Source organism: Cryptomeria japonica, chromosome 4, assembly GCF_030272615.1.
Source record: "Cryptomeria japonica chromosome 4, Sugi_1.0, whole genome shotgun sequence".
In the NCBI taxonomy this organism is placed as follows: domain Eukaryota; kingdom Viridiplantae; phylum Streptophyta; class Pinopsida; order Cupressales; family Cupressaceae; genus Cryptomeria; species Cryptomeria japonica.
In genome coordinates this window covers 130,415,510-130,429,261 of record NC_081408.1, presented here as the reverse complement: position 1 = coordinate 130,429,261, position 13,752 = coordinate 130,415,510, and positions in this window count along the sequence as shown.

The window sequence follows — 13,752 nt, the reverse complement described above, 5'->3', positions numbered from 1 at the left end:
AAATCACCTAGGGAATCATCCTATTTCGCTATCTCGGGAAGGATCTTAAAAACTGGCCTAGGGCGTTTCACAACTTCTACAACAGTAGGGTTTGCAATAAATTCTGGAGCAGAGGAGGAAGCCATTGATAAATACCTTAATCTGCCTGATAGGTTTGAGTGCTTGAAATAACTTGCTTCACTTCTTTGCTTTGGATGCCTTCACTCGGATTTTTGCACTCTCTGAAAGTTTGAATGCTTGGTGAATTGAAAAAGAGGGAAAACCATTAGTTTATAATGTCTTTTCTTCAACAACCACAATAAATGCTCACCGGTTAAATGAAACTTAACACATATGTTGGTAAAGAATAAATCCATCTTTTTACCATCAACCGAGGGTAAATTTGCATGATTTTCAACTTGTTGCAATACCCCCAAAAGTTTCTTTTCAGTTGGATGAAGAATCTCCTATCAGTGGAGTAATACTCAGCTCTACTGATGAAGGAATAGTCTCATCAACATTCTGATCTCTCTTTTTAATCCACTATTTTGAAAATTATTTCTTTACTTCATCTACCTTCTCTTTGCCTTTCAAACTGGGTCCTTTATTATTTGTCAGTGAAGTCTTACTTCTACAAAATTTTGCAATATGTCCAATCTTGTTACAAGCATAACAAGTAACATTGTTTTTCTGAATAGCCTTTCCATATCCTATGCTGGTTTGAGTTCTGCATTGATTAGATAAGTGCCCAAATCTTCCACAAACATAACATCTTACATTCATTCTGCAATTTTCTAAATTATGACCAATTTTGTTGCATTTGGAACATTGACCGGTGGGTGCATTAATGTTTTGATTGTTTCTAGATCTACACTGATTTTCTCTATGACCATACTTGCTACAATTAAAGCATTTCCCATTAAATTTGTAAGCATTAGGTTCTCTTACCGGTTTACTGTGATCATGATTGTTTGCAGTACTAGAGCTTTCACCAACTTCAAATCCAAGTCCATTAGTGTCTCCATTAGGTTTCTGACTTTTCAACATATCATCAAGTTCTTCTGAACTTTTCTTGAATTTCTCTTTATGTTGATTTGCAGTAGCTAACTCATTTTCCAAAATTCCTTTATGTCTCATAAGTTCAGTTTTATCATGTTCCATGTGAATCAGATCTGTCTTCAACATATCATTTTCATGACTAAGTCTTAGATTTTCATTTCCAGCATCAATGAGTCTCCTAGTCAAGTCATCTTCATTCTTCTTTATATCTTCAATGTCTTTACAAAACCTCATAGTCATATCTTACATTTCATTCCTCATAGTACTATTTTCTTGCCTCAATTTGTTCACAAGATCATTAAGAGTTTCCTTTTCATCATCATCACTTTGCATCTTCTCGTGAAGTTCTTTCTTTTGTTTCTAGCAATAGTGAAATTTTCCTAAAGTCCTTGAATGAATTCCTGTGTAGTCCTTACATCATCTTCAAGTTTGATATTCTTCAACTTTTCTGCATCATAGTCTGTAAGAGCTCCTTCTAATTTCTTTCTCAAGTTTTCCATCTGTACCGGTGTCAAAATCTTCCTCAAGTTGTTAGGCTTTTGAAAATAGAGGACCAGGCTTTGATACATACTAGGATTCCCAGAGATACTGAGAGGGAGGAGGGTGAATCAGTATCTGACCGGTATAATAATTTTCTTAACTTATAACATGAAAAGCATATCAAAATTGTGTACCGGTAAACCAAAAATAATGCAGCAAAGAAGAATAATAACCACGACATAAGCAACACACCATAACACAATATTTTAAAGAGGAAACCCGGTGTGGGAAAAACCTCGGTGGGATTTGTGACCCACAATATTCACTTACTGGTCAATAAGAGAATATTACTGCTTATAATAGGGGCCTGCACATGCAGGAAGGCCAAGTGCCTAGAGCTCACTACTCAATTACAAAGAAGTCACACTGACTTACAAATAGATTATACAAATCCAATGTCTTCTACTACTTCAAATCAACATCTACTATGCTACATTCAGTACTGGTTTAAGCTCTACTACATACATAAACCCTTATCCAATATCTGCCTTATAATTTGCATATTAGGTCTGCCATTATGTTTCTATCTTTCACATTCTAAATGATCTACAATGATCTCATACATATATGAGTCATATTACAATCCACCAAGTCGGCTTACAAAATATTTTACAATTAATTACAAAATATATTTACACAAAATTCCTATCGGCCAGGGTGTTGGTAATCTTCCTTTTCATGTCGGTGATCTGTATGCAGGTGCAGAGTCTGTCGATGTCGATGCCTGTGTCTGCCTGCCGGTATCACATGATTGTAAGGTTGCCATCAATGACAATACCTTCAATCACCTACAATTTCTCATTGGAGTGTGCATTTTCCAACAATCTCCCCCTTTGGCATTGATGGCAACGCTCATGAGAAAAATCCAAAAATGATTTGCCAAAATTGTCTTACCAAAACTGTGTGCTAAAAAATATTATTTCAAAACTAAGTGCTCCCCCTGAGCAGATAATGTCTTGTTCTAATCATTTTTCTCATCTCACTACTCCCCCTTTGTCATTCACTAATAGTGGAGTGTGTCTCCTACCTGGATCTTATGGGTTACAATCTGAAAGAGTTCTAATAATACCAAATTTAGACTCTCAGTGAACTTTTTACTGTCTTTCATTGCAGCCTCTGTCCTTTGAATGGTACCGATGAGGTGATGCATTTGTTCCTCCAGTGTCTTCAGTCCTTGAACATGTGCCTCAGATATCTCTTTACTCAAAGAGATGAGGTACTCCAATTTAAGGCTGAGTTTGCATTTAAGGTCTTTTGCCTTCCTTTTTATTTTGTCTTTCTTGTTTTCAAATTTCTCAATTTTTTCTTCAAGACTGTGTATCTTCTTCTTTGTAACTGATAATGGTTCAAATGAATTGATGAGGTTATCAGGTATATTGTCAATCTCCTTTTGTACCTTTCTTATTTCTTTGTCTATATCTGTTGTCAGAACATTTATCCTACATGTATCTTTATAGAGTTCCTTAAACTCCATTATTGTTTTGTTTAGTGCTAGTAAAATGGTGCCAATGTGTTCCATGCACTTCTTTATTGTTACATCAAAGAATTTCTCTTTCTCTTTATTCATTTTCTCCTTAAATGTGTCCTCGTTTATTTGATCAACTGCCAAAATGTTATCGATGATGTATTTAGACAATGTGTCTAGTTGACCTAAAGAATCTTTATTATCCACAATGCACTTGGGTGCTATCAATTTAAGAATGGGGATTGTATCATCAATAGCCTTATATCCTTGTGCATTACACTCTGTGATTTTCTTTATTGAGTCCAATAAGACCTCTGTTACATTTGTAGGCCAAAATTCTGCTATAGAAGTACTAGATGTCTGTCCAACTATTTTTACAACTTCCATGTTGTCGGTTGTAGTAATAACCTTGCTTTCCTCTTTCTCGAGAGGATCTGTTTGGGTATGCATTTCTATTAGCAAAGGTTTTGGTTTTTCAGTTTTTGCCGGTGGCAATATCGCAGTTTGAACTTGTACATCAACCTGTTTTTGTTCCAATGCCTTAGATGGTTTCTCTGAGTTCTCAAATGTCGGTTTCTCAGATGTAGTCTATGAATGTACTTCTAGTTTCTATGTATTTGCCTATGCACTATTCATTCTCGTTTTCTCTGATTGTTTCTCAGTAGAGTCCTCTGTCGGTTTCTCTATCTCTATGCTAACATTAATCTCCACATCTACAGCTGGTGGCTCAGTAGCCACATCTTTCTTCTTATCCTTAGTGGTTTCTTTATCTACCACAATATTCACCTCTTGTGTATCAATAGTCATGGTATACAAAATTTTAGACTCAGGATTTGTATCCTCTAGAGGAGTCTCCATACTCTCAATAGAGGGTTGAATGTCAACTGATTGGACCGGTGTAGTATCAAAAAGAGGTGGGGGTAAGTTGTCAGTTATCTTAAGGTTTGGAGGTCCACCTACCTTACCTTTCCCCTTATCCCTATCTTTTTGATATACTCTGATATTCTTGGGTCTTTTGAGTTCTTCATGTTCCTCTTTTACAACAAAGAATATGTCCCATGCATCTGTTGTTTCTTCAGAAAATTCATTCGCTCTGCCAGCCATCAGTGCTACATGTCGGTGACCGATTGAGAATATAGTCCGATTGGCCTCACTGATTAATTGATCAATTTCTTCTGGTGAGTTAACTGGATGCACTGCAAGTAATTTTTGAATTTTTATTTTCTTATCCAGCTCAACAATAGCTACCCTTCTAGCTTCAAGTCTTCTATAAAGATTAGTGGGTATTTCATCAACAATTTCCATCAAAAATTTCTTTTAAATATCTAAGTGTAAGATTACACTATTTTCTATGCTCTCTCTATCATCAGCGGAAAGTGTATTGTATAGTTTGCTAATGTTCTTCAACTTTCCATCCTCTATTATTGCGCTAAGGAGCTTATCTAGTGGAGCAATGTCTTGTTTTACCTTTTTCTTCTTAGGAGTCAACTTATTTACTGGAGGCCTCATTGCCTGTTGCTTTTGTCTAGTTCTCCTGGGTGTGGGTGAGGGTTTTCTTTTCCTTTCTACCCTTTTGAATACCGCCAATATACCACTCTCAAAAGAAGTTCCAACCAGTGAAAGATGAGCTTCTGGTTGAAGTCCTTCCAGCTCACTTTCCTTGATACCAGTTTGTTTCAAAATATCTTCCTTAATTGCCTTTGCCTGTCGGGTTCCCTTCTTTACAGTTTGTTCAACTTTCTTAACCCTTTTCCTTGACTGAATTCCACTTTCAATTATTTCTGCATTTCCAAAAACTTTCTCTGTTGGTTCCTTTGGTGCTTCAAGGAGGGCTTTTGCATAAGTTTCTATGATGTTATCATTTGTTTCATAGACCATTTCAGTTACCCAGATAGTCCTAGGGACAATTGCCTCCATCCAGATTTCATCTTTCTTAATTACAAAACATATTTGCTTTTGTTATTTATCCACAATTGCCTGTGACAGTCTTGTTCTAGTCTTCATTTGAGCTTTTAGTGCTTGAAAGTGTTCATTTATGTTTTTCTCCCTGCTATCTCCCATGTTTAGTGTATCCAAAAGTTTTTTTCCTACCGGTATATCAAAACCAAAATATCTCTTACCAATACTGGGTACTTGTTTAGTAATAGACAACATTAAACATACAGGTAAATTTCTAAATCGAAAGGTTCCTTTCTTATCTCCCTTTATCTTCTTCAGATTGTCTATTAATTCATCTTTGAGCCATTCACACACATCTGTTCTAGCATTATTGTTAACCATATCATATGCACTTTTAATACATAGGCTTGATACCAAGTTTAACCTATTTGCATGTGTAGCCTTGTAGCCTAAAATCATACTAACAAATCTGACATTGATGTCCTTCACATCGTTTACCCTTAGAGACCTTTTGTCAAATGTTGCATCGGTTAGTTTCATTACTGTGGCATTTGAGACCTTTTGTGTTCTATCAGACCTACTACTGGTGGAAGGTAACCCTGTTACTGCCTTTACTGTTTCTTTGGTGATCTTATGGATTGAATCCATCCAAAAGAATTCCCCATGAACTCTGCTTAGCACAATCCTTATAATATCCTTAGGAAAATCCAAGACACTAAGGATTTCAGTAAAACCTAGGGTGTCCACTATCTTATGTTTCGGTTTGATATTTCCAGATTCATCACAAATCACAGTCCAATACATGTTCTTGATTTCATCATCTCCTAATTCCTCTATATGACAATGTATGTATATCCTAGGGTCTTCAGCATATACTACTCTCTTAGGAATTTGAGAAAATGCACCTATGGTATCATCTTTCTTCGCAATTTTGGGAACAAGTTTGAATACGAGTCTAGGGCACTTGATTACTTCAATCAAGTAGGGTTTGCAATAAATTCAGGAGTGGATGAGGAAGCCATAGATATAAATACCTTAATCTGCCTTAAGGATGAGTTCTTGGATGAACTGCTTCACTTCTTCGCTAAGGATGCCTTTGCTCGGGAATTTTCGCACTCTCAAAGATTTGAATGCTTGGTGAATGAAAAAGGAGCCAAAACACTTGCTTTATAATGTTATTTTCTCCAACTACCACATTTAATCCTTTCCGATTAAGTCACAACTTAACTCATCTGCCGGTAAATAAGTAATTCAATTTCTCACCATCAACCGAGGGAATAATAGCATGTTTTTCAATTTGTTGCTAAACCCCCAAAGGATTTTCCTTTAGTTAGATGAAGAGTCTCCTGCCAGTGGAGTGATACTCTGTTTTGCCGGTGGAGGAGTATTCCCATCAACATTCTGATCTGACTTTCTGATCCATTGTTTTGAGAATTCTTGCTTTACCTCTTCAACTTTTTATTTACCTTTCAAACTAGGACCTTTGTTATTTGCCGGTGAAGTTTTGCTTCTACAAAATTTTGCAATATGTCCAATTTTGTTACAAGCATAACAAGTCACATTGTTTTTTTGAATAGCTTTCCCATATCCTATGCTAGTTTGTGTTCTGCATTGGTTAGATAGGTGTCCAAATCTTCCACAAACATATCATCTTACATTCATTCTGCAGTTTTCTGAATTATGACCAATTTTGTTACATTTAGAGCATTGACTGGTGGGTGTAATATTGTTCTGATAATTTCTAGATCTACACTGATTTTCTCTATGACCATACTTGTTACAGTTAAATCATTTCCCATTGAATTTGTAAGCATTAGGTTATCTTACCAGTTTACTATGATCATGATTGTTTGTAGTACTAGAGCTTTCACCAATTTCAAATCCAAGGCCATTTTTATCGCCATTAGATTTCTAATTCTTCAACATGTCAACAAGTTCTTCTGAAATTTTCTTGAATTTATCCTTGTGTTGATTTGCAACAGTCAGTTTATTTTCCAACATTTCTTTCTGTCTCATGAGTTCAGTTTTGTCATTTTGTGTATGCATCAAATCTGTCTTCAACATATCATTTTCATGACTGAGTCTTGTGTTTTCATTTCCAGCATCATTCAGTCTTCTAACCAAGTATTCTTCATTCTTCTTCTAGTTTTCAATTTCTTTACAAAATCTCATAGTCATATCTTACATCTCATTCTTCATTGTACTATTTTCTTGCCTTAGCTTGTTTACCAGATCATTAAGAGTTTCCTTTTCATCTTCATCATTCTGCATCTTTTCACAAAGTTCTCTTCTTTTATTTCTTGCTATAGTGAAATTTTCTTGAAGTCCTCGAATAATATCCTATGCAACTTTCATATCATCCTCAAGTTTGATATTCTTTACTTTTTCTGCATCGTAGTCTGAAAGAGTTGTTTCCAATTGCTTTCTCAAATTTTCCATCTCTACCGGTGTCAAGTTCTTCCTCAAGTTGTTAGGCTTTTGAAAATAGAGGACCAAGCTCTAATACCAATTGCTAGGATTCCCAGAGATACTGAGAGGGGGGGTGAATCAGTATCTGACCAATATAATAATTTTCTTAACTTATAACATGAAAAGCATATCAAAACTATGTACTGGTAAACCAAAAATAAAACAAAAAGAAGAATAATAACCATGGCATAAGAAACACACCATAACATAATATTTTAAAGAGGAAACCCGGTGTGGAAAAAACCTCGGTGGGATTTGTGACCCACAATATTCACTTACTGGTCAATAAGAGAATATTACTGCTTACAATAGGGGCCTACACATGCAGGAAGGCCAAGTGCCTAGAGCTCACTACTCAATTACAAAGAAGTCACACTGACTTACAAATGGATTATACAAATCCAATGTCTTGTATTGCTTCAGATCAACATCTACTATGCTACATTCAATACCGGTTTAAGCTCTGCTACATACATAAACCCTTATCCAATATCTGCCTTATAATTTGCATATTAGGTCTGCCATTATGTTTCTATCTTTCACATTCTAAATGATCTACAATGATCTCATACTTATATGAGTCATATTACAATCCACCAAGTCGGCTTACAAAATATTTTACAATTAATTACAAAATATATATACACAAAATTCCTATTAGCCAGGGTGTCGGTAATCTTCCTTTTCATGTCGGTGATCTGTATGCAGGTGTAGAGTCTGTTGGTGTCGATGCCTATGTCTGTCTATTGGTATCACATGATTGTAAGGTTTCCATCAATGACAATACCTTCAATCACCTGCAATTTCTCATTGGAGTGTGTATTTTCCAACAATACCAATTGTTAGGATTAATGATAGTCCCAAAGATACTGAGAGGAGGGGGTGAATCAGTATCTAACCAGTTAACAAAATATTTGACCTTGTTATATAATTTGCATTCCAAAACAGTGTACCGGTAAACAAGAATTAATGTAGTAAATATGAACAATAAAGACAACATAGAAAGCACATCATAACACAAGATTTTTAATGAGGAAACCCGGTGTGGGAAAAACCTCGGGGGGATTTGTGACCCACAATATTCACTCACTGGCCAATGAATGGATATTACTTACAATGTGGTGCCTACACATGCAAGAAGGCCAACTGACTAGAGCTCACTGCTCAAATACAAAATGGAAGTCTCACTGACTTACAAAATGGATTATGAGAATCCAATATAATGTACTGCTACAATTCAGCATCTGTTATGCCAGATTCAGTACCGGTTTAAGCTCATACTATAACCATAAACCCTTATACAAAATCTTCCTTAATATTCACTCATCACTTCCGCCTATCCATGTTACATGTCCATCCATATCAAAATGATTTACAAGATCTCATACATATATGAGTGTTATTACAATATGCCATGTCGGCTTTACAAAAGATATTTACAATTAAATACAATAAACAAAATCCTGTCGACTAGGATGCCAGTATACATTGTTGTCATTGTCGGTGAAGTGTCTATCGATGTCGGTGCCTACCAGTGTCACAAGATTGCCTGAAGGTTTCCACAAGGCTGGAAGGTTGCCATCAATGACAACACCTTCAATCACCTTCAATTACCATAAGAGTGTGCAATGCCAACACTCCTCATAATCAATCCCTTCTTTTTATGAATATCCTTTATATATCAGTCTTGCTTTATTTCTAACAACTTCACCAGCTTCATTCAATTTATTCCTAAATACCTATTTAGTACCTATAAAATTCTTATCTTTAGGTCTAGGCACAAGTTCCCATTTGTTATTATTTTCAATTTGATCTAATTCTTATTCCATAGCTCTCATCCAATTTTCATCTTTGCAAGCTTCAACAACATCTTTAGGTTCAACTTTAGAAATAAAACATGCCTCTTCAACAACTAGCCTTCTTCTAGTCATCACACCTTTATTTTTATCTCCAATAATCTGATTTTCAAAATGATTCAATCTTGAATACCTCAGAGTCTTCTAACTGTTTTGATTTTTAGGTTCTTGCACCTCTCCATTGACAACAACAGCATCTGGATTAACTGTCTCTACCAGATCATTCTGCTTCAATTCTTTCATTTGAATAGGATTTAGAACAATGTTTTGACCATCATCATATCCGCAAGCTCTGATACCAATTGTTGGTAACAACAATGAAAGAAAACTAAGAGGGGGGGTGAATCAGTTTTCACCAGATCTACAAACTTAATCACAAATATAGATTTGATAAACTACAACAATAACAAAGATAAGAAAATTGATAACACAACACACAACACCAAGATTTTGACGTGGAAAACCCTGTTAAGGGAAAAACCACAGTGGGAACCTACCCACAATAAGATGATACTCTACAGTAGTATGTGTAAATATCACAATGGGTAATGCACATGCATTCCAGCACATTGCCTAGAGCTCACTGCTCAAAATACAATAACCAGAAGGCTACAACCCTCAGGGAAGTCTCACTGAGTTACAACAAGATTCAGACTACAATCCGGAAGGAATGAACTGGAATAATAGCATCTCAAATGCCTGATGACAGTTCCAGTTATGCACAATTGTTTTCTCTGCAACACCAATCTCTGCTCAATACACCACACCGAAAGATGAATCCTTGTTTGCACATACAAAACTCTCTGATAAGGCCGCCACAACCTTGATACCTAAATTGCATGACAATATCACCTATTTATACAATTCATCAACCTTGACAACAAGGTTGGCTAAACCCTCAACTCATAATTAAAAAATTACATCACATGATACAAAGATTAACCACTAGACCAATATAACATGACATAACATGGACCTAATTCGAATATCCAAACATGCAAGATTACCAGAAATCACACCAAGATCAACTACAATGCACTACACCATAAGGAAAACCGCATAACACAAAGAACATCACCGGTTCAACAAAATCACCAAGAACTCATATAACGATCAATGTGGATCATCAAAACAAATAGGATACAATTAGAAAACACGAACAAGCATGTTCAAATCATCAGTAATAGCTACACCAATACCACTTATCAAATCTTCATCAATCAACATCTGAACCTCAAGAATACTCAAATAGCAGCAACTGTAACGAAGAAAGATAACTTGTGGAGCACCAAAATCATGAACCATCTGAAATGAAGATACACAAGACCACTCCAAACAATCTCCCAAAGACTCAGCTTAAGATCTGATCACATTAGAATATATCGGAGGAAATACTGAACTCTACAAAGCACTGATCAAAAAAACAAACTACAAACCGGATCATATGCTATGATCAATTAAGCTTCCCGGATCACTAAAACCAATAACGATACTATAAATACTCCATACACCAAACAGAAAATCCCAATAAATGAATAAACAAGCACCAGAACAATAAATCATAGGAATATGTTGACATCAATGACAACAACATATCCTTGCAACAACAATGTCCAACAAGACCTTTCTTGGTGAAAATTTGAGAGATCTTGTGGAAAATTTCTTCCACAAAAGGAAGGCTCACACCCAAGAGCAAAGGAGATTGAGAGGACATGTGATTGGAGGAGGAATGGAAATGAGATCCGGCTTGGTGGAATGCTCTAGAGATTTTCTTATTCGTGTACCCATTCCACTTGAAGACTTGTTGAAGGTGAGACAACTCTTGGTTCAAGTTATCATTGTCACAAATCTGGTAGGCTCTTAAGGCAAGGGTTTTGAGGATCCCAAATTTTTGGCTGGGGGGGTGATAAAAAGAGGAATGAAGATAAAGGTCGATATGGGTCACTTTGGGAAACACTTGACAACTGATAGAACTATCAGGTTTCTTAAGGATTAAGACATCAAGGAAACGCAACTGGTTACCAAATTCGTGTTCCTTGGTGAAGGAGATGGAAGGAGTGATGTTATTGAGGTGAGCATGGAATTATTCCATCTTTTCAAGACCATGAGGCCAACAAACATTAGTGCCATCCATGTATCGTTTCCACCACTTTGGCTACAAGGGAAAGGAGTGTAAGGCCATAGTCTCAAAGTGCTCCATATATAACTTGGTTATGATAGGAGAGAGGGGGGAACCCATGGCCACTCTGTCCACTTGTTCATAGATGGCATTTTGGAAAGAAAAGAAAGTCGACCTCAGGCATAACTCCACCAAGGAGGTGATCTCTACATTAGGCTTGCATTTAATTATCTTAATAAAGTCGGGGATAAGGACCTTGGTAAAGAGAGAGACCACATCAAAGTTAACAAGCAAATCATTACTATCTAATCTGAACTCCTTGATAAATTGGACAAAATGAGAAGAATCTTTGATGAATGAATCAGAGTTACCCACAAGAGGAGAGATAAATTTGGCAAGGAAGGAGACCAATTTATAGGTCGGAGAGCCAATTGTGTCAACAATGGGCCTCAAGGGAACATCCACTTTATGAATCTTAGGGACCCCATAGATTCGCGGGGTCACTTCCTTCGAAGGAAGAAGATGCTAGTTGGTAGCCTCATCAAAAGAAGAGCTAGAAATAGTTGATTTGACCTACTTCATAATTTTGGAACAAGGATTATGGGAGACAATTTTATAGTTGTTGGAGTCTGAAAGAAGGGTATGCATTTTGGAGAAGTAGTCAGACTTGTCCATAATGATCATGGCATTGCCTTTGTCAGCTTTAGAGATAATGAGGTCATTATTGCTCATAAGTCTCTTAAAGGCTAGGATCTCCACTTTGGGGATGTTACATTTAGGTGGTTTGGCACGTTGCAGAGCTATGACACAATCTTGCCTAACCTCCTCAACAACATCAATAGGAAGAGCACATACTGCATTCTCAATATAAGTGAGGAAGTCCACTAGAGGGATGGTTCACTGAGTCACAACAAGGCCCAATCCTCACTTAAGAAAATTAAAAGTGAGGGGGTCTAAGTTGGCATGGGGCAAGTTGTCGACAAGCTTAGACTCCCAATTTCTAGACAAGAGGGGATTGGAAGAGGACTCATGATGCAACATGCTACCCCAGACAAAGAGGAGGAGGGGAAGGGGGGCCCAAGGAACTTTTCTTGAGACTTGTTTTTGAACTTGCAAAATGGAGAGAAGGTGGCATTAGGTTGTATAAGTGCTTGCCTTTGATTGATGATGTGATGCTCTTTAAATAAGTCCCCCAAGTTTTGATGCAATAACATGATAAATCATAACAACATTCATCATGAACACATACTCGAAGGCAACTTGGTGTATCTTGATGCTTATTGTACTAAGATCTGCTCTTGAAAGAATTAGGAATGTTTGAGAACAAATTTTGACAGATGATAAAATGAATTAGGGATGATGCCTTATATAGGATTCTCAATTTATTTTCACTTTTAGGTTGACTTACAGTGTTCGCATCCCAATATCGAAGCCAAACTTGGTAATGTTAAGGCTAACACGTTACTCTCTCAAATTTTTAGCCAAAAAACATCAAACTATTGGGATAAGCCCTAGAGTTCTGACAATATAGGCCCTAATTTTGGGGGATGCGAGATAATAGGGCCCTAATATTAAATTTGGAATTTATATTAAGATTGACGACATTTAAGTGGGAAATAAAGTGCCTCAAAATTTAAACTAGGATAGAACCCAAATAAGCTTGAAATGATATAGGAAAAAGGGCACACTATTAGTAGGGGCCTAAAGAGTAGTGTGAAATTGTAAGGGTTACAATTTATGACACTACAGTTTCATATATTACATCTTCATTAAATATCTTAGCTAATAAGTTAATTTCTCAAAATCCCTTTATGCTTTATGACATTTGTTGACTTTCTACTAGGTCATTGTGATCATGGACATTGTGTCTTTCTTGAACCATAATGCTTGTAGGTTTGAACCTTTACATTGAAGAAGTTGGTGTTCATAATAGTGAGTTCATGTTCCAAAATCTCATTGAATCCATATGCTGATAAGGTTTGTACCCCTTTTCAAATACCAAAAACCTTTGAGTTTGAACTATTGACATCAATACAATGGGTTTATATTATTAATTGAAAGTTTAAATATAAATAATTTTTAAATTGTGCAAATTTTTAAAAAATAATTATATATAAATATAATTTTTTATTTTATTATGGATGTTGAATGTGTACGCTCCATGAATAGTTAACTAGAATAAAGATGCGAGTTACATCTACCTTAAAAGATGTTTAAAAACATACGAATCTAAATTCTTCTTTCATAGTATAGAAGTGAGATTGTGCCTACTTTTAAAAATGCTAGTAAACGTTAATTTTTGGCAACAAATCTCATGGCTGCCATTGATATTTGAATTAAATTAGAGTCATGTGTAAGAAATTGTC